Source organism: Pleurodeles waltl, chromosome 12 (genome assembly GCF_031143425.1).
Source record: "Pleurodeles waltl isolate 20211129_DDA chromosome 12, aPleWal1.hap1.20221129, whole genome shotgun sequence".
Taxonomy (NCBI): Eukaryota; Metazoa; Chordata; class Amphibia; order Caudata; family Salamandridae; genus Pleurodeles; species Pleurodeles waltl.
Window position 1 is genome coordinate 521242040 of NC_090451.1, and position 24947 is coordinate 521266986.

Below are 24947 nucleotides of genomic sequence, written 5' to 3' on the forward strand. Positions count from 1 at the left end.
TGCTTAAGAGGCAGCCAGTGCAGTTCCTTCGAGGCAATGGATGCCAAGGATCTGCTAAGTCTGTTTAAGGCAAGTTTGGCCTCTGCCACTTGAACTCTGTAAAGTCTATTAAGCAAATAGTCAGGGGATCCAAGTAGCAAGGCATTAAGTAGTCCAGTCAACTGAGAATGATGCTACACACTACAAGTAATTTAGCTTAAGTAGGCAGCAGTGGTAGCACCTTCCTAAGACTACGTTAAAGTGCAATTCGTGCCTGCTACTTTTGTGACATGATTTTCCAAAGATAACTTGTTATCAAATGTGACCCCTAAGTTCTGGCCCCTGTCATCTCCAGATGACAGGGCCCAGAAGTTAGAGGTCAGAGTCCTACTTGCCAATTAACATAGAAATTCTGTCTTATCCCGTTTAATTTTAGTGACTTTGCATTCATCAAACTGGCAAAGTCCAGCATGCCTTTCTGAAATGTAGTTTCTGTCTCCACTTGATTATTATTAAAGGACAGAATCAGCTGGGTGTTGTCAGCATAGCTGACCAACTTAATGTCCTGCTCCTTTACCAAACTAATAAGTGGCCTCATATAAATATTGAACAAAATAGGGCTAAGTGCTCAGCCGTCATGCACTCCCTGTCATAGATTTTTAAATTCAGAACAATAGGGAGGCAAGGCAACAGCCTGACACCTGCCCAATAGAAAGGACTCCATCCAGTTTAGCGCTATGCCTCCAACTCCAGTTGAGAATAGTCTGGACATAAGAACTTTGTGGTTAACCATGTAGAAGGCAGCCGACAAATCAAGCATAATCAAGACTGTCTACTGCCCACTATCCACTCGCAACCTAACTTACCTAAGGTGACAAGCAGGGCTGATTGTGTACCATATCAAGGTTGAAAACCAAACTGTTCATCCTCAAGGAGAAAGTAAGATTCCAGATATTGTGATACTCTCCTACCAATGTATAATTCCAGAATCTTCACAAGGAAGGGGAGGAGCAAAATGGCCCTGTAGTTATTCAGAACCAATGGATCACCTGATGATTTCTTTAAGAGGGGTTAACCATTACTTTCTTCCAGTTCTCAGGTACTGTTCACAACTCTAAGGATTGATTACACAACTATAAAGTACGGAGAAAAAACCTCATCTCCCAGCTTTTTCTATAGCCTCCGAGGTATGGGGTCCACGGACGAGCCCGAAGTAGTGGACTTAGCGATATCTACAAAAGACTCTTCCAGGATAGTAACAAAATAATCACGCCTACAAATGAGGCTGTTGACAGCATCCAGGCCCTTTGGGGGCGTTGTGGAACCTAGCACTGATCAATGGTATCAGTAATAACAACAATTTCCCACAGGTAATGTTCAAATCAATATGAAAGGAACAACGGGGGACATTTCTTTTTGTTATTAACAGTGAATGTGTGCACTTGGGTTATATTTAAATTCATGTTTCATGCTTGAAATCTTTTCTTTTTGTGTTCTCTTTAGGAATGTCCCTGGGTGTGACTGGGTATCCTAGTGCGCTGTAAGGTTATAATTTACTATGCTTTAAAAACTAATAAAATTGAATATATAATGAAAAATGTGTTGTAATTGCTCTACCTTTTGCCTTTTTCCCCAAATATTCTTGGGGAGGGAGTAACCACCCCACCCAAACTCCTCTTGTTAATAGTCAGGTTCGATCACTGCACTCGCTCACTTCACACTGTATGGGGGCTGATCTGACAAAATTTGCTAGCGCTGCTTTGGGTTTCCATTCCGGCCCTGGTGGGCATGTGTGCTTGACCTACTCCAAGGCTGGGCTGGAATACATTTGCACCTGTTTTGACACCTTAGGGCTGTAGTAACTTGACAAGTTTATTTTGTGAATTGGAACTGTCTTACTCATTTATGTGTGTGTGTTTGTTTGTAAATAAGCATACCCCTTCCTAAATTTCACTAAATCCCTCTCATTTTGTAGTAAGTAGTCTCTTTTTTTTTCCACTCACCGCCCCTTGTCCCTACCATTTTTACTATTAAAATATATGTCTACATGTGTGTAGATCTCTGTCTCTGTCACAGAGATCTCTGCACAGAAACAAGAGATGAGGGGGAGGTCTCTGCCGGTAGGTTTGTGAATAACATTTCGGAGTACAGGAGTAGTAGTATCGTAATGTTACTTTACGTACAACAAGATGCAGTTTATGAACGGGCCCCAATGTCTCTCCGGTGGAGACAGTGCAGTTCCAATACACTTTTTGCAATGTACATCAGAAGTAATGGGACAAGGCAAAAACAGTTAAAATTAGAGTAGACCTTTTTCATCTGCTTTATCTGCACGGCAATATGATTGCTTCGTGCTGGCCCTTCTCCATTGTTTCAATAAAAGGTTTGCTGTGCTCCTTCGCCATCGTGCCAGTGTCACTTAGACAGTACACAATGCAAAACCACAATGCTTTTCAAAACCACATGAACGTCTACTCCAGAGGTCTTTAAACTGTTTCCATTTCCAGTTAGGGTGCAAATACCTCTGTAAGTACTTGTAAATGCAGATGGCCTGGAAGCAAACTTTGTTTATTTTGAGCTTTTCCAGGCCATCTTCATTACATGCAATTTTGAAGTGCTTAAAAACATGGGGGAACTGCAGTCCATGCCATGGTGGGGTGGTCAAAGACTTAACTAAAAAGAACCAAATAGTCTGTGTCTTATTGAATTTTCACCTTCAGGTAACTGCATATAAAGAACACACAAATCTTAAATACAAAATAAAAGTAAGTTAAACTAATCAATGGGAAATGCAATATTTTACATAATGAAATCTCATGTGGTTGATGTGATCACTCTTAGTGTCTGTATGTGTGTCTGAGAGCCAAAGAACTGAATCCTGACTGGCGCAGTAGGGAATGGTGACTTGTACATTCATAGTGCAGCAAGACCCCACCCTGTACAAATAGTATTATCAATATGTAAGTCATTAATTTAAACCTCTGTTACACATAGAGTAAGAGAGGATGCCACAAATAGATATACGCCCTTGTTATAACATTGGCGGTCAGCTGACCGCCACGCCGGTGAACACCGCCAAATTATGACCATGGCGGTGATCCATCCCATATACACCCATATACAGCCAATGAAACACCTGAACCGCCAGTTCGGTCCGGCTACCCACCATGGTGGTTGCCATCTTCAGGCTGGCGGAACACCATTCCCCACCCACCATATTATGACATAGCAGACCGTCAGGATTTCTGGGGCGGTACCACCGCCACAAAAAGCCTGGCGGAAACAAATCATATAAAAGGAGACACTCACCTCCAAGGACATAGAGAAGTCTGCGACGGCCATGGAACCTGATCTGGAAGCTTTGCCGATGCTGTACCATGCGATCTGGGTCCAGGAGCAGCAAAGCTGACGACGACGGTGAGTACAGCCAGCTAGCACACAAGGGAGGGAGGGGAGAGTGACACACCCACACGCACAACACACACATACTACATACGGAGAACAATCCACTGAATAGTACAACAACAATAGGAGTCAGAAGTAAAAAAAAGCCAGGACAAATGCCTTTGGTCCAACCACTGTAATCCGTTAGAAATGACGTAAACCAATATATCAATAAACAATATATACAAAGGGCCATTGACCAGTCCAATTGTCCATGTCATCCCACAGGGCAACGTAATAAGCTCAACTTGACTCCTGATAGCCCAAGTCCCTCCACTGGGCAGGGACATCATAATGCAAGGCAGGCACCTCAGGGGGCAGGGGTGGGGGAGGTTTCTTTGGAGGGGGGTCCTTGGATTTGGGTTTGGGAGGGGGCAGCTGTATATACTATCTCAAAGTGAGAGATAGTGTGCACAGAGTCCAGGGGTTCTCCTTAGAGGTTGATAGAGGCAATAATAGATAATACTAATGCTCTATGTGTGGTAGTGTGGTCGAGCAGTTAGGCTTATCAGAGGGTAGTGTCAAGCATTTGTTGTACACACATAGGCAATAAATGAAAACACACACTCAAAGACTTAACTCCAGGCCAATAAGTTTTTGTATAGAAAAATATTCTGTTCTTAATTTATTTTAGAACCACAAGATTCAAATCTCAAGTAAGTAAATACATTGTAAGGTACTTGGCATAGGTAAATATAGAACTTTGAATAAAAACAGTAATTTACACAGTTTGGCATAAAATGACAATAAGCTATTTTAAAAGTGGACACTGAAAAATTCAGCAGTTCCTGGGGGAGGTAAGTAGAGGTTAGTTTGTCAGGTAAGTAAAGCACTTACAAGTTCAGTCTCCGGGGCATAGGCAGCCCACCGTTGGGGGTTCAAGTTAACTCCAAACACCCAGCACCAGCAACACAGGGCCAGTCAGGTGCAGAGGTCAAAGAAGGGCTCAAATAACTTAGGCGCGTATCGAGACTAGGGGTGCCCTGGTTCCAGTCTGCTAGCAGGTATGTACCTGCGTCCTCAGGGAGCAGACCAGGGTTTTTTTGTAGAGCAGTGGGGGGGGGGGGAGTCCCAAACAGGCACACAAAATACACCCTCAGCCGCACAGGGGCGGCTGGGTGCAGTGTGCAAACAAGGCATTGAGTTTTGTGTTGGAATCAGTGGAGGGACCCGGGGGTCACTCTGGCGATGCAGGCAGGGCACAGGTGGGCTTCTCAGGCTGGCCACCAACTGGGCAAAGATGAAGGCTGGTCACTCTTGAACTGGTAGTTGGTTCATCTCGGGCTTGGGGGCTGCGGGTGTGCTTCTTCCAGGCATCGCGTTCTGTGTTACTGGGCAGTTGCGGTCATGGGGGTCCTCTGGATTCTCTCTGCAGGCGTCGTCGTGGGGGTGCAGGGAGGTTGTCTCAGAGTGGACACATTGTTGGAGTCATCTGGAGGTCCTCTCTGCAGTGTTGGTTTCTCTGGTCTTGGGCTGGGGGCGACGGGTGCACAGTGTTGGGGACTCACGCTTCAGGAGTGAGATGGGAGTCCCTTTAAAGATGGTTTCTTCTTTATTGCTTTGGACAGAGCCGCTGTCCATGGGAGTTTCTTGGTCCTTTGGGTTTTTAAGGCAGTCCTCTGGGTCGGCAGAGGTCGCTGGTCCTGCTGGATGCGTCGTTGTTGCAGGTTCTTTGGATCTGGGGACAGGGCGGTAGGGCTGGGGCCAAAACAGTTGTTGTCTCCTTCTTCTCTGCAGGGCTTTCAGGTCAGCAGCCCTTCTTCTTGTTAGATCGTCAGGAATCTGATTTCCTGGGTTCAGGGTCGCCCCTAAATACTAAATTTAGAGGTATGTTAGGGCTGGAGGGCAGTAGCCAATGGCTACTGACCTTGAGGGTGGCTACACCCTCCTTGTGCTCCCTCCCTTTGGGGAGGGGAGCACATCCCTATCCCTATTGTGCTAAATCCTCCAAAACAAGATGGAGGATTTTCCAAGGAGTGGGTCACTTCAACTCTGGTCGCCTTAGGGGTGGACCTGGCTGAGGGGGTGACTCCTCCTTGTTTTTCTCATTATCTCCCCGGACTTGCTGCCGAAAGTGAGGATTGTATCCGGGGGGGGGCGGGCATCTCCACTAGCTGGAGTGCCGTGGGGCATTGTAACACGAAAACTGAGCCTTTGAGGCTCACTGCTAGATGTTTCAGTTCCTGCAGGGGGGAGGTGTGAAGCACCTCCACCCAGTGCAGACTTTGTTTCTGGCCCCAGAGAGCACAAAGGCTCTCACCCCAGGGGGTCAGAAACTCATCTCTCAGTGGCAGGCTGGCCCAGGCCAGTCAGTCCTGCACTGAAGGATTGGGTAAAATATAGGGGCATCTCTAAGATGCCCTCTGTGTGCATTTTTTAATAAATCCAGCACTGGCATCAGTGTGGGTTTATTATTCTGAGAAGTTTGATATCAAACTTCCCAGTATTCAAAGTAGCCATTATGGAACTGTGGAGTTCGTTTTGACAAACTCCCAGTCCATATACTTAATATGGCCACACTGTACTTACAATGTCCAAGAATGGACTTAGACACTGTAGGGGCATATTGCTCATGCAGCTATGCCCTCGCCTGTGGTAAAGTGCACCCTGCCTTAGGGCCTTAAGGCCTGCTAGAGGGGTGACTTACCTATGCCACAGGCAGTATTTTGTGTGCATGGCATCCTGAGGGGGATGCCATGTTGACTTTGTCTTTTTCTCCCCACCAACACACACAATCTGCAATGGCAGTGTGTTATTGTTAGGGGAGGGGCCCCTTAGGGTCGCACAACACATGCTGCAACCCTTAGAGACCTTCCCTGGTCACAGGGCCCTTGGTACCACTGGTACCTTTTACAAGGGACTTCTGTGTGCCAGGGGTGTGCCAATTGTGGAAACAATGGTACATTTTTAGTGAAAGAACACTGGTGCTGGGGCCTGGTTATCAGGGTCCCAGCACACTTTCAGTCAAGTCAGCATCAATATCAAGCAAAAAAAGGGGGGTAGCTAAAACAAGGAGCCATTTTCCTATAGCAGGCCTTTGCTCTTCTGTTTAGGGGGCAGGGTAGTTGGGTTGGAGCGGGGTGTCAGAGTGGCAGTCTTGTGCCCCTTAGTGGGAGCTATTGCTGCAGGGGGAGGGACATGGGCAACACAAGGGAGGCCATGAGAGGACTAAGAGCTGGAGAGACTGGGCTGGAGGAGCAGACAACATGGGGTGGGGGAGGAGGAGGGAAGAGGTCAAGGTGGGCAAGGAAAAGCTTTTTTGGGACAGTGGGGTGGAGTGTAGGAGGAGGTTTGGGAGTGTAGGTAGAGGGAGTGGTTGTAGGAGGATTAGGTGTGCTGGACTGGGTTGCGGGTGCATGTACAATGTGTGTGTGTGAGGTGGATGGCTGTTGAGTGTCTGAGTGGGAGAGTGTATGTGTTTTTTGAGGGGGGCAGATAGGGTGGGAGAGGACAAACAGGTTGTGTGCATGAATGTCATGGTGGTGTCTGCAAGTGAGGTGGGTGTGCTACATGTGGTTGTGATGGTGGTGTTGGTGACTGTGCATGTGGTGAATGGGGTGTTTGTATGCATATCTGCTGTTGTGGTGACTGTGGGCAAGGCTGTACAGGTGGCAGGATCTGTGACTGAAGATGCTGTGCTTGCAGATGTGAGTGCCAATGTGACTGTGAGGGAGGAGGAGGAGGGGGAGACAGTGGAGGCAGTGGCTGTTGTTGTGTGTGCACCTGGGTATTGGCTGTGTGTGTGCTCGTGTTGTGATCTGTGGTGCCTGTGCTTGCCTTTGAGAGTTCTGTCTGTTGTCATGGGTGTATGCTGGTCTGATTGTGTGCTTAGGATGGGTGGGCGGAGAGGGCCTTGGGACTGGGAACAGGTAGTTGGAAGGGGAGGCGGAAGAACCAGGGACACTGGCTGCCATCAAAGAGGAGGCCAGAGCCTGAAATAATCTTTGTAGGGCAGCCAAGCCACCGTGAATGCCCTCTAGGTAGACATTGCAATGCTGCATCTGGGATGCCAGCCCTTGGATGGCATACACTATGGTTGACTGCCCTACAGAGATGGATCTCAGGAGGTCAATAGCCTTGTCAGTGAGGGTAGCAGGGCTGACTGGGGCAGGACTTGAGGTGCCTGGGGCGAAGAAGACGCCCACCTTCCTGGGTGAGCAGGCACGGGCAACTGGGTGGGGGACTACTGGGAGGGCGGTGCTGGTACTGGGGATGGCGGAAGATGATGTAGCTCAGGTGGTACCAGAGGGGTCCGCCACCACCAGGAAGCTTTCATCGGTGGAGGAATCAGAGTCTGTTGCTGAAGCTCCTGTCTCCCCCGTGGTGCTCCTCTCGCCCTCCAAGCCACTGGTCCCCTTGGCGCTGGTGGACTCTGCCTCCTGGGTCCCATTAGCTGCAGCTCCCCCACTCGCAGGTTCCCCTGCTTCTTCGCCAGATGATGCTAAAGTACACAAGGACAGGATGAGAAAAGGAGAGAGGATGGGGGAGACAGAAAGAGAGCACAGGGTCAATTACAGCAACAACAGCACATATGGCATACACATTGCAATGACCCACTGGGACTAACACTGTGCACTATAAACCACAATACCAAACCAATGCCTGGGAACAACAGCAGACATGACTCAAACACTACCATCTGCACACCTACTGGGACTCACTAAGCCATGTCTGCCATGGTATGCCAGCTACTTGCCAATACTAAATGTACATACCACTCATAATTGCTAAGCAGGGCTCTACAAGATTAGCTAGACGGGCATATTGGGCCATCCACTGACTAGAACCAGGAACCCATACAACATGGCAGGCATCAAGAAATAATTCCACACACTGTGTACCCCCTTGTGGCTGCTGTGCTGCCGTAAAGAGCCCATCCAACTCCAGATTGGCCACTGCCAGTTAGGGGGCCATTAGGGGGGACAGGGTCCGACGGGCACCCCTCCTGTGTTGGGAGGACATCCCAAATTGGGTCTCCACGGTCTTCCGAGCCCAGCGTTGCAGGTCCTCCCCCCTCTTTCTGCAGTGGGTGCTCCACCGGATATGTACCCCCAGGGTCCGCACGTCCTTGGCCATGGCACGCCATAACCCTTTCTTCTGATAGGCACTGACCTGCATAGGGAACACAGACGAAAGGACACTGTGAACGCCACACTACATTCTGTTACAGCCATGGCTTACATACTGTATAGATCCCACATTAACCTCACACATTTCTCATACCTCTGCGTACACATTGCATGCAGCAAAAATACACTCCCCAAATGACACCTTGTTGTTCTGGAGGCACTTACAACTGTCCATACAAGGGTAGGACCCCATCCACAAGCTTCTCGAGTTCCTCAGATGTGAAGGCTGGGGCTCTATCCCCCGTAGTATGAGTCATCGTGGGGTCCCGACACAGGACACAGCAGCACATGCAGTGGAGGTGTTGTTATGGCGAGAGTCAGGAATCAAGTGAAGTGGGACACAGAAAATGGCAGTCACGTCGGCGCCGGTGAACACCGTCACCGCCAGCGGTGATCATCATTGGTTCCTGTGCTCCACAGACTTCCATGTTAACCAATGAGGAGTTGCACGGTGGTGCAGACCACCTTCCGCCATAACGCCAAACGCCGGCGGAGTGAGGTCACTTCAACCTGTCCCTGCATGCAGGACAGGCGGTTGCCATTTCCTGATGCTGATACTCATGGTGGTCATTTTCATGTGTGTCATAGGTACCTATGGTAGACACCAAGACAATTCCAGTCCGCCACATACTTTGGTTTGTTTATAGACTCTGGCACTCAAATTAGATCTCATTCCAGTGCACTGCTTGTATATGAGTAGTTCACAGAACATTTAAAATGGGATGCTACTAATAAGACACACAACTCCTACTACATCTGTGAGACACAATGGCTAATGAAAAGTATTGATATTTATGAGGACATCCATTTGCATGTAGAGGACACCAGTGCAAATTACAATCATTGTTTGCGTACATTTGATGTGACTGCTCTGTGTTTTGTGATATTTTGTGCCCATCCTTCCTGTAGTCACACACTTCTGATGTTTGGTTTACTGAGATACCAACCACTGCGGAGGAGGAGGAGGCAAACACCCATGTACTGACATCTAGTCGACTTGGCTACACTGGAGGAACGCCACATAATACTCACCTATCATCTGGACAGGGCCACTATTACTGAACTGTGTCAACAATTGGAGCCAGATCTGATTCCTGCTATTCGTAGCACTACAGCAATACCCCCTGCAGTACAGGTACTGTCAGTGCTCCCCTTCCTGGCCAGTGGTTGTGTCCAGATGACTGTGGGCTTGGCTGCAGGTATGTCACAGTAAATATGGTCCCTCCAAGGACAAATGAGCAGGTCTACAGAAATAGGAAGAGTTACCATTCAAAAAATGTACAGATTGTGTACCTTGCAGATCAGTACATTTCCCATGTTACTGCCAAGTTTCCTGGATCTGTGCATGATGCCTATGTATTGAGGAATAGCAGTGTCCCACAGGTGATGGCATGACTACAGAGAGAGAGAGTGTGGCTCATAGGTGAGTTTGAGGTTTTACCCAATGTATGTCACTGTATGCCACCATAAGTTGTACTCTGTGCTATTGTACATGAGTAATGTGTGTCTCTCACTACTTCCAGGTGACTCTGGATACCCAAACCTATCCTGGCTGATTACACCAGTGAGGAATCCGAGGACAAGGGCAGAGATTTGGTTCAATGAAGCACATGGTCATACCAGAAGGGTAATTGAAAGGACTTTTGGGATACTGAAAGCCAGGTTCTGATGCCACCATGTATCAGATGGATCCCTACTCTATGCCCTAGGGAAGGTCTGTCAGATAGTGGTGGCGTGCTGCATGCTGCACAATTTGGCCCTTAGATGCCATGTGCCATTCCTGCAGGAGGAGGGGGGAGACAATGCACCTGTGGCAGCAGAGGACACTGAAGACAGTAATGAGGATGGGGAGGAGGAGGATGTGGACAACAGGACACATATGATACAGCAGTCCTTCCAATGACACTCAGGTAAGACTGTACTTCTGTTCACACCTCCATTACAATTAAGTGCTGTGTGGCTGCTGTGTTGTGCCAAGCATAAATGTGTGCATTATGTGGCCTGACACTGTTCCAACTGTGGTCAGTCATGCCAGTGGTATGGTGATGGTGAACACACTTTTTTGACCCATGCAATGTGTCAGTATTTTAGCTTTCTCAAACACATGACCTCTGCAAACTGTGTCTTCATCCCATACAGTACTTAGCACATGTGTGCTAGGAATGTCATGTGACTTACAATGTGCTTACACAACCCCTCTGTGACTTCAATTTCTCTGACAGTTTGGCCCAGACTAGGTGGTCCAGATGAGGGTTTGGCATACTGACAACATGGCATATCTAATACAGTGGTATCTTGTGTGAGGGATTGAAATGAGTTGTTTCTCCTCACCTAGGGTGTTTGGAGTCAATTGCTGTGCAAATTACTGAGTAGGAGTGACCAGCTGATTGTAGGCTTTTATGTAACAGGGGCTCATGTTGCTCTACTTACTTTACTTCTCAATTGAATGTCACTAATGGTTTCCCTTTTGCAGATTTTGATGTGGTCACAACTGTGAACTCATGTGATCCCTACAGACTGCTTTCACACAGTTTGGTGGATGGTGACTTGTGGCATGATTTCACACTGGCTATGTGTACCCCAAACTGACTGTCCATTGGATGGATTCACACTTTACATGACATTTGCACAGGATAATGAAGCTCAAGACAATGCATCTTATTGTATTTAAAGCACAAAACCTTCAGTTGTGTTCAAGTGCGTTTAATGAAGTGACAAAAAGGAAGGGATAGTGCAATAGAGTGGGGTGATGGTGGATGAAATCTTCAGTGTAGTGACCCAATTGGTTTGTAGCACAGGTCCAGTATCCATGGGGCCATAGGAAAAGGAGCAATGGCAGTCCAAAGTGAACAAGGTGTCCCATTGGCACACAAGGGAGACATTCAGGAGGGGCTTATTTCCTGGCGGTGATTTGGGTCTTAGCTACAGTCTCTGGTGTCTGGGTTGCAGGGAACATTTGTGGGGTGGTTCTTCTGCTGCAGCCGGAGGGGTGCTGGTGGCCTGTGAGTCTTGTGGCAGGTCCTCCTGTCCACTAGCTACAGCAGATGTGGAAGGCTGATGAGTACATTGGCTAGACGATGGGGCCTGCTGGTGTGTTGTGTACTCATGCATGATGTTCGCCATGTCACCCAGAACCCCTGCAATGGAGGCCATGTTGGCATTTATGCCCTGCATCTGCTGCATGACCTCCTGGTGGTGTTCCCCCTGTAGTCGCTGGTTCTCCTGCAAGATGGTAATCACCTGGCCCATCCTGTCCTGGGATTTCTGGTAGGCTACCAGGACATGTGTGAGTTCCTCCTGGGCAATTGGTTCCCTGGGTTAGGCCTCCCCTTGGCGGACTGCTAACCTCCCACTGGCCCTGGCCCCCTGTGCTTGTGTCACCTGAACTGTGTGCTCACTGCCACTAACACCAGGAGCTTCATCAACTTGCCTGTGTGGTGTCGACTTGGGTCCCTGTACAGGTGGGCACACTGTTGATAGTTGTGTCCTGTGGACAGAGGTTTGGGGATGTTGGGTGGCTGCTGTAGTATTGGAGTCTGATGGGGGAGGCCCTGTGGTGGACTGGGTGTTGGCTATGGTGTCTGACTGACCAGTGGTCCCAGATGTGCCAGGAAGATCATCCAGATCCAGACATCCAGAGTTGCTGTCATAACTGGAGCCTTCTTCTGGTGGAGTTATGGGTTGCCGTGGCACATGCTGGCCGCTGACATTGGCTGGGTTACCTGTGGACATGTATGAGATTTGTTACAGTCATTGTGAGGTCCATATTCAGCACTTCTGCCTTTCCCTATGGGATGAGTGTTGTCCTTCCACCTTTATTTAGTGTATGGTGATGGATTGTGGGATTGGTAGCTAAATGCTGCCCATGCATTACTGTTGTGTGTGCATGCAGCGTTGGGAGGAGTCTGCTTGAAGTGGGTAGGGCATGCAGGGGTTCACAGTTGAGGGTGGTTATAGTGGTGGTCCTCTTTATGGGATGGAGTGGGGTGAAGGGAGTCAGGGGGAGGGGGTGACATGCCATGCAGATATCGGTGTTGTTGAGGTGGCAATAGTGACTTATCAGTGTCCAGCCCTCCAGTGATTCCAGTGAGGCCCTTTGAATGCTGGATAGTCAAGACTTTCTCCTCCAATGCTGTCAACTGTGGGGGAGGAGGTGGGGGTCCACCACCAGTCTTCATTATGGCAATATGGTGTCTGGAGGCCACTGCAGCCACCTTCCCTCTTAGGTCGTTCTACCTCATTCGAATGTCGTTCCTTGTGCGTGGATAGGTTCACACGGAGTTCACCTTGTCCACTATCCTCCGCCATAGCTCCATCTTCCTGGCAATGGATATCTGCTGGACCTGTGCACCGAACAGCTGTGGCTCTTCCCTGACGATTTCTTCTACCATCACCCGCAACTCCTCATCAGTGAAACAGGGGTTCTTTTGCGGGGACGTGCCTATTGTGTAGTGTGAATGTTGTTCAGAGGGTGTTAGGTGTTGAGCTACGGTGTGTGGTTTGTGTGATGCGTGACCGGTGTATAGATGGGTATGGTGTGCGCGTGTGCAGTTCTGTCAATATATGTGCTGCCAATATGTAGCAGAATTGTCGAGTCTGCAAAGACTTGTGGGTTGTGTGTGTGGGGGTGTGTTTTATAGTGCTGTTGATGGGTGTGTACAGTGTGTGCATATGTGTTGCTGTGGAGTGGCCAAATCAGCCGCGGCGGTCTGCACCACCAATGGGTGACTGCCGTTGAGTGACCGCTGTGGTGATTCGTGGTTCATAATTTGGAGAGTGGTGTGTTGCAGGCGTAGCAGGGAGGGTGGTGGGACCGACTGTTTTTCACCTCTGTTGGGTCTGGCGGGATTGTTGTTTTGGCTGCTTTCTGTCAGATTTGTGTTTGTGAGTCATAATCTGGTGGACAGATTGCCACCCCCGCGGTGGTCTGTTGGCGGCTGTCACCATGGCAGTCTTTGGTAAGGACCGCCAATGTCATAATGAGGGCCATAGTGTTTAAGATAAAACAAGTGCTTTCAAAAGTTGTGCAGTCATTTTTCTGCTGTCCATTAACCCCTTCCCCGCCACGGACGTAATGGTTACGTCCATGGCAGCGCCCGTGTGGCGCCATGGACGTAACCATTACGTCCTGGGACTGGCAGTCGGGGGAAGCGCTAGCGCTTCCCCCGAGGGCCGCCCCCCAACACCCCCAGGCCAGGGCTGAAAGGGGAATCCCTTCCCCTTTCACGCCCACCCCCCCACCCCCCCCATGACGTCAGCGCGCGATCGCGCGCTGATTTCAGGGAAAGGGGGAAAGACGCGCTGGAAGCCATTTGCTTCCAGCGCGTCTAAGGGAGAAGGTGAGTTTTTCACCTTCGTGCGGGGTGGGGGTGCTCTCAGAGAGGCATCGAGGGAAAGGAAAGGGTTTTCCTTTCCCTCGATGTCTCTTTGAGCATTCCTGCTGCCCGATCGCGATGCGATCGGGCAGCAGGAATGCCCACTAGACACCAGGGATTTCAGTATGTGTGTGTGTGTGTGTGAATATTAGTGTAGGGGAGCGACCCCTTGGGCAAGGGTCGCTCCCCTTTGGGGGCACATGCATTTTACGTCGTTTCTGCCCCCCCTGGGGGCAGATTGGCCCTATTTTTAGGCCGATCTGCCCCCAAGGGGGGCAGAAAGCCACTAGACACCAGGGATTTTATTGTTGCTTTGTATTTTTTGTGTTGGGGGGCGGCCCCTTGGGCAAGGGTCGCTCCCCTTTGGGGGCACATGTATTTTACGTCGTTTCTGCCCCCCCTGGGGGCAGATTGGCCCTATTTTTAGGCCGATCTGCCCCCAAGGGGGGCAGAAAGCCACTAGACACCAGGGATTTTATTGTTGATTTGTATTTTTTGTGTTGGGGGGCGGCCCCTTGGGCAAGGGTCGCTCCCCTTTGGGGGCAAATGTATTTTACGTCGTTTCTGCCCCCCCTGGGGGCAGATTGGCCCTATTTTTAGGCCGATCTGCCCCCAAGGGGGGCAGAAAGCCACTAGACACCAAGGATTTTATTGTTGATGTGTATTTTTTGTGTTGGGGGCGGCCCCTTGGGCAAGGGTCGCCCCCAGGGGCCCTCATGTATTTTTGGGCAGTTCTGCCCCCCTTGGGGGCAGAGAGGCCTATTTTTTTTAGGCCTTTCTGCCCCCAAGGGGGGCAGAATCCCAATAGCGCCAGAAATAGTATGTATGTATGTGTGCTTTGTGTTGGGGGGTGGCCCCTTGGGCAAGGGTCGCTCCCCCCAGGGGCGCAATGTATTTATTGTCGTTTCTGCCCCCCTTGGGGGCAGATTGGCCCTATTTTTAGGCCGATCTGCCCCCAAGGGGGGCTGAAAGCCACTAGACACCAGGGATTTTATTGTTGATTTTTATTTTTTGTGTTGGGGGGTGGCCCCTTGGGCAAGGGTCGCCCCCATGGGCCCACATGTATTTTTGGGCAGTTCTGCCCCCCTTGGGGGCAGAGAGGCCTATTTTTTTTAGGCCTTTCTGCCCCCAAGGGGGGCAGAATCCCAATAGCGCCAGAAAGATATGTTTGTATGTGTGCTTTGTGTTGGGGGGTGGCCCCTTGGGCAAGGGTCGCTCCCCCCGGGGGCGCAATGTATTTATCGTCGTTTCTGCCCCCCTTGGGGGCAGATTGGCCCTATTTTTACGCCGATCTGCCCCCAAGGGGGGCAGAAAGCCACTAGACACCAGGGATTTTATTGTTGGTTTTTATTTTTTGTGTTGGGGGGCGGCCCCTTGGGCAAGGGTCGCCCCCAGGGGCCCACATGTATTTTTGGGCAGTTCTGCCCCCCTAGGGGGCAGATATGCCTATTTTTTAGGCCTTTCTGTCCCCAAGGGGGGCAGAATCCCCATAGCGCCAGGGATACTATGTGTGTGTGCTTTGTGTGGGGGTGTGGCCCCTTGGGCAAGGGTCGCCCCCCCCCAAAGGGTGCAATGTAATCTGGGCGATTTCTGCCCCCTCCCCTTGGGGGTAGATTGGCCTATTTTTTTTTAGGCCCATCTTCCCCCAAGCAGAGAAGACTAGACACAGGGGAAAATGAAAAAATGGTTAGTGGCGGAGTGTTTGTCAACTGGCGAAGTATTTGCTTTTATGATAATAACAGTTTTTCTCCTTTTTGTTTTAGTTCAAAGCTTTTGCTGACTTTGCTGTGGCTTGTTGCAGTTTTGGCAGTAGTTGTCCTGCGGTTTGCGTAGTTGCATGTTTTAGGTAAGTAAATAAATTTACTCCAAGTGAGTATTGTTGCAATGCATGAATGACATGTTTGTAGGTGGTGTACTGAATGCAGGATTGTGTGTGAAATTGTCCTTAGAGTTATGCACAATGATTATTGTGTTGTCTTATGTCTAATTTGCTTTTTTTTTTCTCTTTTTAGTGGGATATCGTTGGTGATTGCTGTGGCTGTGCAGAGTAGTTGCTGGTGAGTCAAGCTTTTTCAGGCAAGTGAGCAGTATAGTTTTTGAGTTTATAATTCTTAGTGATAAACCTATACTTTGTTACTTATCTTACACAGTGCTGGTTGTTGGTGGTGTATTTGTCCAGTTAATTTTAGTAGGAAGGATCATGGCCAGCCGTAGGATGACCGCTCAGCAGGTTGTTAGTGTGCTTTTTGAGTCATCTTCTGACCATGAATATGAGACTGACTCTGCATCTGAGGCAGAGGAGGAAGTGCAGGATTCTGGAAGTGAATTTTCTGTCAGAGATGAATCATCTGATGATGAAGCCACTCTCAGTGCTGATGAAGGGCCTGTTTTAGAGGAGGACAGTGATGTGCCAATGGTGCAGGAGCCAGCGGCTGAAAGGCTTCCCATTGGAAGACCTGACGCATGGGTTGCACCAAACATGGAGCAGCCACAGTTGCCTGCGTTTACTGGTTTTCCAGGGTGTCGAGTTAATACGGAAAACTTTTTGCCCGTCAACTTTTTTGAGTTGTTTATGGACGATATATTTTTGGAAGAGATTGTTGAGCAGACTAATTTGTATGCAGAGCAGTTTTTGAGGGACAACGCTGCCAGACTTAGGCCACACTCTAGAGCTAGCCGGTGGATTCCCACAAATCTGGAAGAGTTGAAAAAGTTCTTGGGTTTAACTTTTTTGATGGGGCTGATAAGGAAGCCGTCGCTGTCTTCATATTGGTCTACTAGTCCCTTGATGGCAACTGCTATATTTCCTGCCATCATGAGTCGTAACCGGTATGAGCTTCTTCTTCGGATGTTGCATTTTGTAGATAATGCTTTAGCCTTGCCACGAGATCATCCTGATTCTGACCGTCTTTTTAAGATTAGACCTGTCCTTGATCATTTGGTAGATCGGTTTTCAGAGATCTATGTTCCAGGGAAAGAAATATCTGTAGATGAGTCTTTGGTCCTGTTCAAGGGTCGTTTGGTTTTTAGGCAGTACATTCCTAGCAAGAGGGCACGGTATGGAATTAAATTGTATATGCTGTCAGAAAGTAGTACAGGATATGTTTATAATTTCCGGGTCTACACTGGTAGGGATTCCAATATTGACCCCCCCTGGTTGTCCTCCCACTTTTGGAGTTAGTGAGAAAATTGTGTGGGAACTTGGTAGACGACTGTTTAACAAAGGTCACCATTTATATGTAGATAACTTCTACACTGGAGTTCGGTTGTTCAAGGAGTTGTTCAGAGTGGACACTGTTGCTTGTGGCACAATCCGCTCTAATCGGAAAGGCTATCCAAAAGAGCTTGTCTGTAAAAAACTTGAGAAGGGACAGTGCAGTGCCTTGCGGAATGATGAGCTGCTAGCTCTGAAATTTGTAGACAAGAGGGATGTATACATGCTAAGCACCATCCATGATGAGAGTACTTCACCTGTGGCTGTTTGGGGTCAGGTTGCCGAAGTGCGCAAACCTGTGTGCATCTTAGACTATAATAAGCACATGGGTGGTGTTGATAGAGTAGATCAGAGGTTAGAACCTTACACTGCTGCTCGTAAGTCTTATGTGTGGTATAAGAAATTAGCGCTTCACTTGTTCCACTTGGCAACTTTTAATGCTTTTGTTGTGTTTAAGGATAGTTCTCCAGAGTCAAGGATGACATTTGTGAAATTTCAGGAGTCTATCATAGCTAGCCTTGTTGTGCTGGAACAGGCAAGAGTTCCTAGAGAAGCAGTGGTGGAGGATGTGGCTAGATTGAAAGATCGTCACTTTGCTGAGCACATTCCTCCCACGGCCAAAAAAAACTTTCCTCCTAAGAGATGTAGAGTCTGTGCTCGAAGAGGTATCAGGAAGGAGACTAGGATGTACTGCCCTGATTGTCCTTCAAAGCCTGGGCTGTGTGTGGGTGGCTGTTTCAGGAGCTACCACACACAGAAGAATTATTGGGAAATTCCGTGAGCGTAAACTGGTGTTTTATATTTTTATATGTTCGGTTTCACGGTTGGCATTAGTCATGTATTCAGTTAGAGCTTTTGTGTTTGTAGTTTTGTACTAATTTATGATTAGTGGTTTCTTTGTTGTTTAAAAACAAAAAAAAGGGGATGGCATGTGTAGAGTGGCGCTTGGCTGGCGGCGTGGGTGTGGTGGCGCTTGGCTGGCGGTGTGTGTGGAGTGGCGCTTGGCTGGCGGTGTGTGTGGGGTGGCGCTTGGCTGGCGGTGTGTGTGGGGTGGCGCTGGGCTGGTGGTGTGTGTGGGGTGGCGCTTGGCTGGTGGTGTGGGTGGGGTGGCGCTTGGCTGGTGGTGTGGCGCTTGGCTGGCAGTGCCGGCCAAACGCCAGTCCACACACTCATGAGCTGGTGTGATTGCTGTATCAGGCATGTGGGCGTATGAAAGTGATGGGCCCTTGACTGGCGCTGTCTGTGGATGCGAGTCTTGTAATGTGCTGGGCCCGTGGCTGGCGGCGTGAATGGTCTAGTGCATGTCATGTATGAAAGGTGTGTGAATGGACTGTAAAGCGGTTGGTGCCTTGTCGTGGCTTTACAGCTCACGAGCTGTGAGTCATTGGTTCAGTTTTTTAGCCTTTCAGTTATTACCAGTGCATTTCACTTTTGTGAAATCTCTTGTTAATAAAATTTGATCTACTGAACCATCACTCACCCTCGTGCCAAATCCAACCAGTATGTGTGGTACAAATGACAAAACCTGCTCCGCTGTAATCAGGCGTCGCAGCACACTTGAGACACGCTAGGTGCCTCAGGTGGGACCCCGATGATGAAGCATGCCACCAACTTGGTTGGTGGGTGAGGGGTCTTCTTCACATAACCTAAGTGTGTTTCTTTTCACAATTTTAGTGTTTGGCACATCACGGACGTATGTGCACACATCAAAGTGATATATTCCAAAAATACCTGTGTTTGGGGGGGAGGGCCCACCTATGTTTTTGGTCCTGGGTGCGGCCGTCATGTAGGGAAACCTACAAAACCCAGAAACTTTTTAAAACTAGGCACCCCAAGGAGTCTAGGGAGGTGTGGCTTGTGTGGCTCCCCCAACATTTTCTTACCCAGACTCCTCTGTAAACCTCACAATTTGCATAAAAAAGCATATTTTCCTGATTTTTCTTAGTAGGATCACCGCTCCAGCACAAAATTCCTACTCCCCAGTTTTCCCCTCAGTCTCCCAAGTAAAATGACACCTCACTTATGTGAGTCCCCAAAGCAGAGTCCGTCTAAAGATGTATAAAAGAATATGCCCTTATAAACTTGCTGTGCTATCCCTTCTATCCCTTCAGGTTTTGGGCCTTATTATGTTGCAGGCACCTGGGCCACCCACACAAGTGAGGTATCATTTTTATCGGGAGACTTGGGGGAACGCTGGGTGGAAGGAAATTTGTGGCTCCTATCAGATTCCAGAACTTTCTGCCACAGAAATGTGAGGAACATGTGTTTTTTTAGCCAAATTTTGAGGTTTGCAAAGGATTCTGGGTAACAGAACCTGGTCCGAGCCCCGCAAGTCACCCCTCCTTGGATTCCCCTAGGTCTCTAGTTTTCAGAAATGCACTGGTTTGGTAGGTTTCCTTAGGCGCTGGGTGAGCTACAGGCCAAAATCCACAGGTAGGCACTGTTTTCTCCCAAAATTGTGGATGTGTCCACGTTGCGCTTTGGGGTGTTTCCTGTCGCAGGCGCTAGGCCTACCCACGCAAGTGAGGTATCATTTTTATCGGGAGACTTGGGGGAACGCTGGGTGGAAGGAAATTTGTAGCTCCTCTCAGATTCCAGAACTTTCTGCCACAGAAATGTGAGGAACATGTGGTTTTTTAGCCAAATTTTGAGGTTTGCAAAGGATTCTGGGTAACAGAACCTGGTCCGAGCCCCGCAAGTCAGGTAGGTTTCCCTAGATGGAGGCTGAGCTAGAGGCCAAAATCTACAGGTAGTCACTTTGCTAAAAACAGCTCTGTTTTCTGTGATATGTCCACGTTGTGTTTTGGGGCATATCCTGTCGCGGGCGCTAGGCCTACCCACACAAGTGAGGTATCATTTTTATCAGGAGACGTGGGGGAACGCTGGGTGGAAGGAAATTTGTGGCTCCTCTCAGATTCCAGAACTTTCTGACACAGAAATGTGAGGAACATGTGTTTTTTTAGCCAAATTTTGAGGTTTGCAAAGGATTCTGAGTAACAGAACCTGGTCCGAGCCCCGCAAGTCACCCCTCCTTGGATCGCCCTAGGTCTCTAGTTTTCAGAAATGCACAGGTTTGGTAGGTTTCCCTAGGTGGCGGCTGAGCTAGAGGCCAAAATCTACAGGTAGTCACTTTGCTAAAAACAGCTCTGTTTTCTGTGATATGTCCACGTTGTGTTTTGGGGCATATCCTGTCGCGGGCGCTAGGCCTACCCACACAAGTGAGGTATCATTTTTATCGGGAGACGTGGGGGAACGCTGGGTGGAAGGAAATTTGTAGCTCCTCTCAGATTCCAGAACTTTCTGCCACAGAAATGTGAGGAACATGTGTTTTTTTAGCCAAATTTTGAGGTTTGCAAAGGATTCTGGGTAACAGAACCTGGTCCGAGCCCCGCAAGTTACCCCTCCTTGGATTCCCCTAGGTCTCTAGTTTTCAGAAATGCACAGGTTTGGTAGGTTTCCCTAGGTGCCGGCTGAGCTAGAGGCCAAAATCTACAGGTAGGCACTTCACAAAAAACACCTCTGTTTTTTTCCAAAATTTAGGATGTGTCCACGTTGCGCTTTGGGGTGTTTCCTGTCGCCGGCGCTAGGCCTACCCACGCAAGTGAGGTATCATTTTTATCGGGAGACTTGGGGAAACGCTGGGTGGAAGGAAATTTGTAGCTCCTCTCAGATTCCAGAACTTTCTGCCACAGAAATGTGAGGGACATGTGTTTTTTTAGCCAAATTTTGAGGTTTGCAAAGGATTCTGGGTAACAGAACCTGGTCCGAGCCCCGCAAGTCACCCCTCCTTGGATCCCCCTAGGTCTCTAGTTTTCAGAAATGCACAGGTTTGGTAGGTTTCCCTAGGTGGCGGCTGAGCTAGAGGCCAAAATCTACAGGTAGTCACTTTGCTAAAAACAGCTCTGTTTTCTGTGATATGTCCACGTTGTGTTTTGGGGCATATCCTGTCGCGGGCGCTAGGCCTACCCACACAAGTGAGGTATCATTTTTATCGGGAGACGTGGGGGAACGCTGGGTGGAAGGAAATTTGTGGCTCCTCTCAGATTCCAGAACTTTCTGCCACAGAAATGTGAGGAACATGTGTTTATTTAGCCAAATTTTGAGGTTTGCAAAGGATTCTGGGTAACAGAACCTGGTCTGAGCCACACAAGTCACCCCTCCTTGGATTCCCCTAGGTCTCTAGTTTTCAGAAATGCATAGGTTTGGTAGGTTTCCCTAGGTGGCGGCTGAGCTAGAGGCCAAAATCTACAGGTAGTCACTTTGCTAAAAACAGCTCTTTTTTCTGTGATATGTCCACGTTGTGTTTTGGGGCATATCCTGTCGCGGGCGCTAGGCCTACCCACACAAGTGAGGTATCATTTGTATCGGGAGACGTGGGGGAACGCTGGGTGGAAGGAAATTTGTGGCTCCTCTCAGATTCCAGAACTTTCTGCCACAGAAATGTGAGGAACATGTGTTTTTTTAGCCAAATTTTGAGGTTTGCAAAGGATTCTGGGTAACAGAACCTGGTCCGAGCCCTGCAAGTCACCCCTCCTTGGATCCCCCTAGGTCTCTAGTTCTCAGAAATGCACAGGTTTGGTAGGTTTCCCTAGGTGGCGGCTGAGCTAGAGGCCAAAATCTACAGGTAGTCACTTTGCTAAAAACAGCTCTGTTTTCTGTGATATGTCCACGTTGTGTTTTGGGGCATATCCTGTCGCGGGCGCTAGGCCTACCCACACAAGTGAGGTATCATTTTTATCAGGAGACGTGGGGGAACGCTGGGTGGAAGGAAATTTGTAGCTCCTCTCAGATTCCAGAACTTTCTGCCACAGAAATGTGAGGAACATGTGGTTTTTTAGCCAAATTTTGAGGTTTGCAAAGGATTCTGGGTAACAGAACCTGGTCCGAGCCCCGCAAGTCACCCCTCCTTGGATTCCCCTAGGTCTCTAGTTTTCAGAAATGCACAGGTTTGGTAGGTTTCCCTAGGTGCCGGCTGAGCTAGAGGCCAAAATCTACAGGTAGGCACTTCGCAAAAAACACCTCTGTTTTTTTCCAAAATTTAGGATGTGTCCACGTTGCGCTTTGGGGTGTTTCCTGTCGCCGGCGCTAGGCCTACCCACGCAAGTGAGGTATCATTTTTATCGGGAGACGTGGGGGAACGCTGGGTGGAAGGAAATTTGTGGCTCCTCTCAGATTCCAGAACTTTCTGCCACAGAAATGTGAGGAACATGTGTTTTTTTAGCCAAATTTTGAGGTTTGCAAAGGATTCTGGGTAACAGAACCTGGTCCGAGCCCCGCAAGTCACCCCTCCTTGGATCCCCCTAGGTCTCTAGTTTTCAGAAATGCACAGGTTTGGTAGGTTTCCCTAGGTGGCGGCTGAGCTAGAGGCCAAAATCTACAGGTAGTCACTTTGCTAAAAACAGCTCTGTTTTCTGTGATATGTCCACGTTGTGTTTTGGGGCATATCCTGTCGCGGGCGCTAGGCCTACCCACACAAGTGAGGTATCATTTTTATCGGGAGACGTGGGGGAACGCTGGGTGGAAGGAAATTTGTGGCTCCTCTCAGATTCCAGAACTTTCTGCCACAGAAATGTGAGGAACATGTGTTTTTTTAGCCAAATTTTGAGGTTTGCAAAGGATTCTGGGTAACAGAACCTGTTCCGAGCCCCGCAAGTCACCCCTCCTTGGATCCCCCTAGGTCTCTAGTTTTCAGAAATACACAGGTTTGGTAGGTTTCCCTAGGTGGCGGCTGAGCTAGAGGCCAAAATCTACAGGTAGTCACTTTGCTAAAAACAGCTCTGTTTTCTGTGATATGTCCACGTTGTGTTTTGGGGCATATCCTGTCGCGGGCGCTAGGCCTACCCACACAAGTGAGGTATCATTTTTATCAGGAGACGTGGGGGAACGCTGGGTGGAAGGAAATTTGTAGCTCCTCTCAGATTCCAGAACTTTCTGCCACAGAAATGTGAGGAACATGTGGTTTTTTAGCCAAATTTTGAGGTTTGCAAAGGATTCTGGGTAACAGAACCTGGTCCGAGCCCCGCAAGTCACCCCTCCTTGGATTCCCCTAGGTCTCTAGTTTTCAGAAATGCACAGGTTTGGTAGGTTTCCCTAGGTGGCGGCTGAGCTAGAGGCCAAAATCTACAGGTAGTCACTTTGCTAAAAACAGCTCTATTTTCTGTGATATGTCCACGTTGTGTTTTGGGGCATATCCTGTCGCGGGCGCTAGGCCTACCCACACAAGTGAGGTATCATTTTTATCGGGAGACGTGGGGGAACGCTAGGTGGAAGGAAATTTGTGGCTCCTCTCAGATTCCAGAACTTTCTGCCACAGAAATGTGAGGAACATGTGTTTTTTTAGCCAAATTTTGAGGTTTGCAAAGGATTCTGGGTAACCGAACCTGGTCCGAGCCACACAAGTCACCCCTCCTTGGATTCCCCTAGGTCTCTAGTTTTCAGAAATGCACAGGTTTGGTAGGTTTCCCTAGGTGGCGGCTGAGCTAGAGGCCAAAATCTACAGGTAGTCACTTTGCTAAAAACAGCTCTGTTTTCTGTGATGTGTCCAGGTTGTGTTTTGGGGCATATCCTGTCGCGGGCGCTAGGCCTACCCACACAAGTGAGGTATCATTTTTATCGGGAGACGTGGGGGAATGCTGGGTGGAAGGAAATTTGTCGCTCCTCTCAGATTCCAGAACTTTCTGCCACAGAAATGTGAGGAACATGTGTTTTTTTAGCCAAATTTTGAGGTTTGCAAAGGATTCTGGGTAACAGAACCTGGTCCGAGCCACACAAGTCACCCCTCCTTGGATTCCCCTAGGTCTCTAGTTTTCAGAAATGCACAGGTTTGGTAGGTTTCCCTAGGTGCCGGCTGAGCTAGAGGCCAAATCTACAGGTAGTCACTTTGCTAAAAACAGCTCTGTTTTCTTTGATGTGTCCACGTTGTGTTTTGGGGCATATCCTGTCGCGGGCGCTAGGCCTACCCAAACAAGTGAGGTATCATTTTTATCGGGAGACTTGGGGGAACATAGAATAGCAAAACAAGTGTTATTGCCCCTTGTCTTTCTCTACATTTATTCCTTCCAAATATAGGGGTGTGTGTAAAAAAGACATCTATTTGAGAAATTCCATGTAATTCACGTGCTACTATGGTCACCCCGGAATTCAGAGATGTGCAAATAACCACTGCTCCTCAACACCTTATCTTGTGCCCTTTTTGGAAATGCAAAGGTTTTCTTGATAGCTATTTTTTACTCCTTATATTTCAGCAAATGAATTACTGTATACCCGGTATAGAATGAAAACGCACTGCAGGGTGCAGCTCATTTATTGGCTCTGGGTTCCTCGGGTTCTTGATGAACCTACAAACCCTATATATCCCCGCAACCAGAGGAGTCCAGCAGACGTAACGGTATATTGCTTTCGATAATCTGACATTGCAGGGAAAAGTTACAGAGTAAAAAGTAGAGAAAAATTGATGTTTTTTTCACCTCAATTTCAATATTTTTCTTTTTCAGCTGTTATTTTCTGTAGGAAACCCTTGTAGGATCTACACAAATGACCCCTTGCTGAATTCAGAATTTTGTCTACTTTTCAGAAATGTTTAGGTTTCTGGGATCCAGCATTGGTTTCATGACCATTCCGGTCACTGACTGGAAGGAGGCTGAAAGCACAAAAAATTGCACAAATGGGGTATGCCCCAGTAAAATGCCAAAATTGTGTTGAAAAATTGGGTTTTCGGATTCAAGTCTGCCTGTTCCTGAAAGCTGGGAAGCTGCTGAGTTTAGCACCGCAAACCCTTTGTTGATGCCATTTTCAGGGGAAAAACCA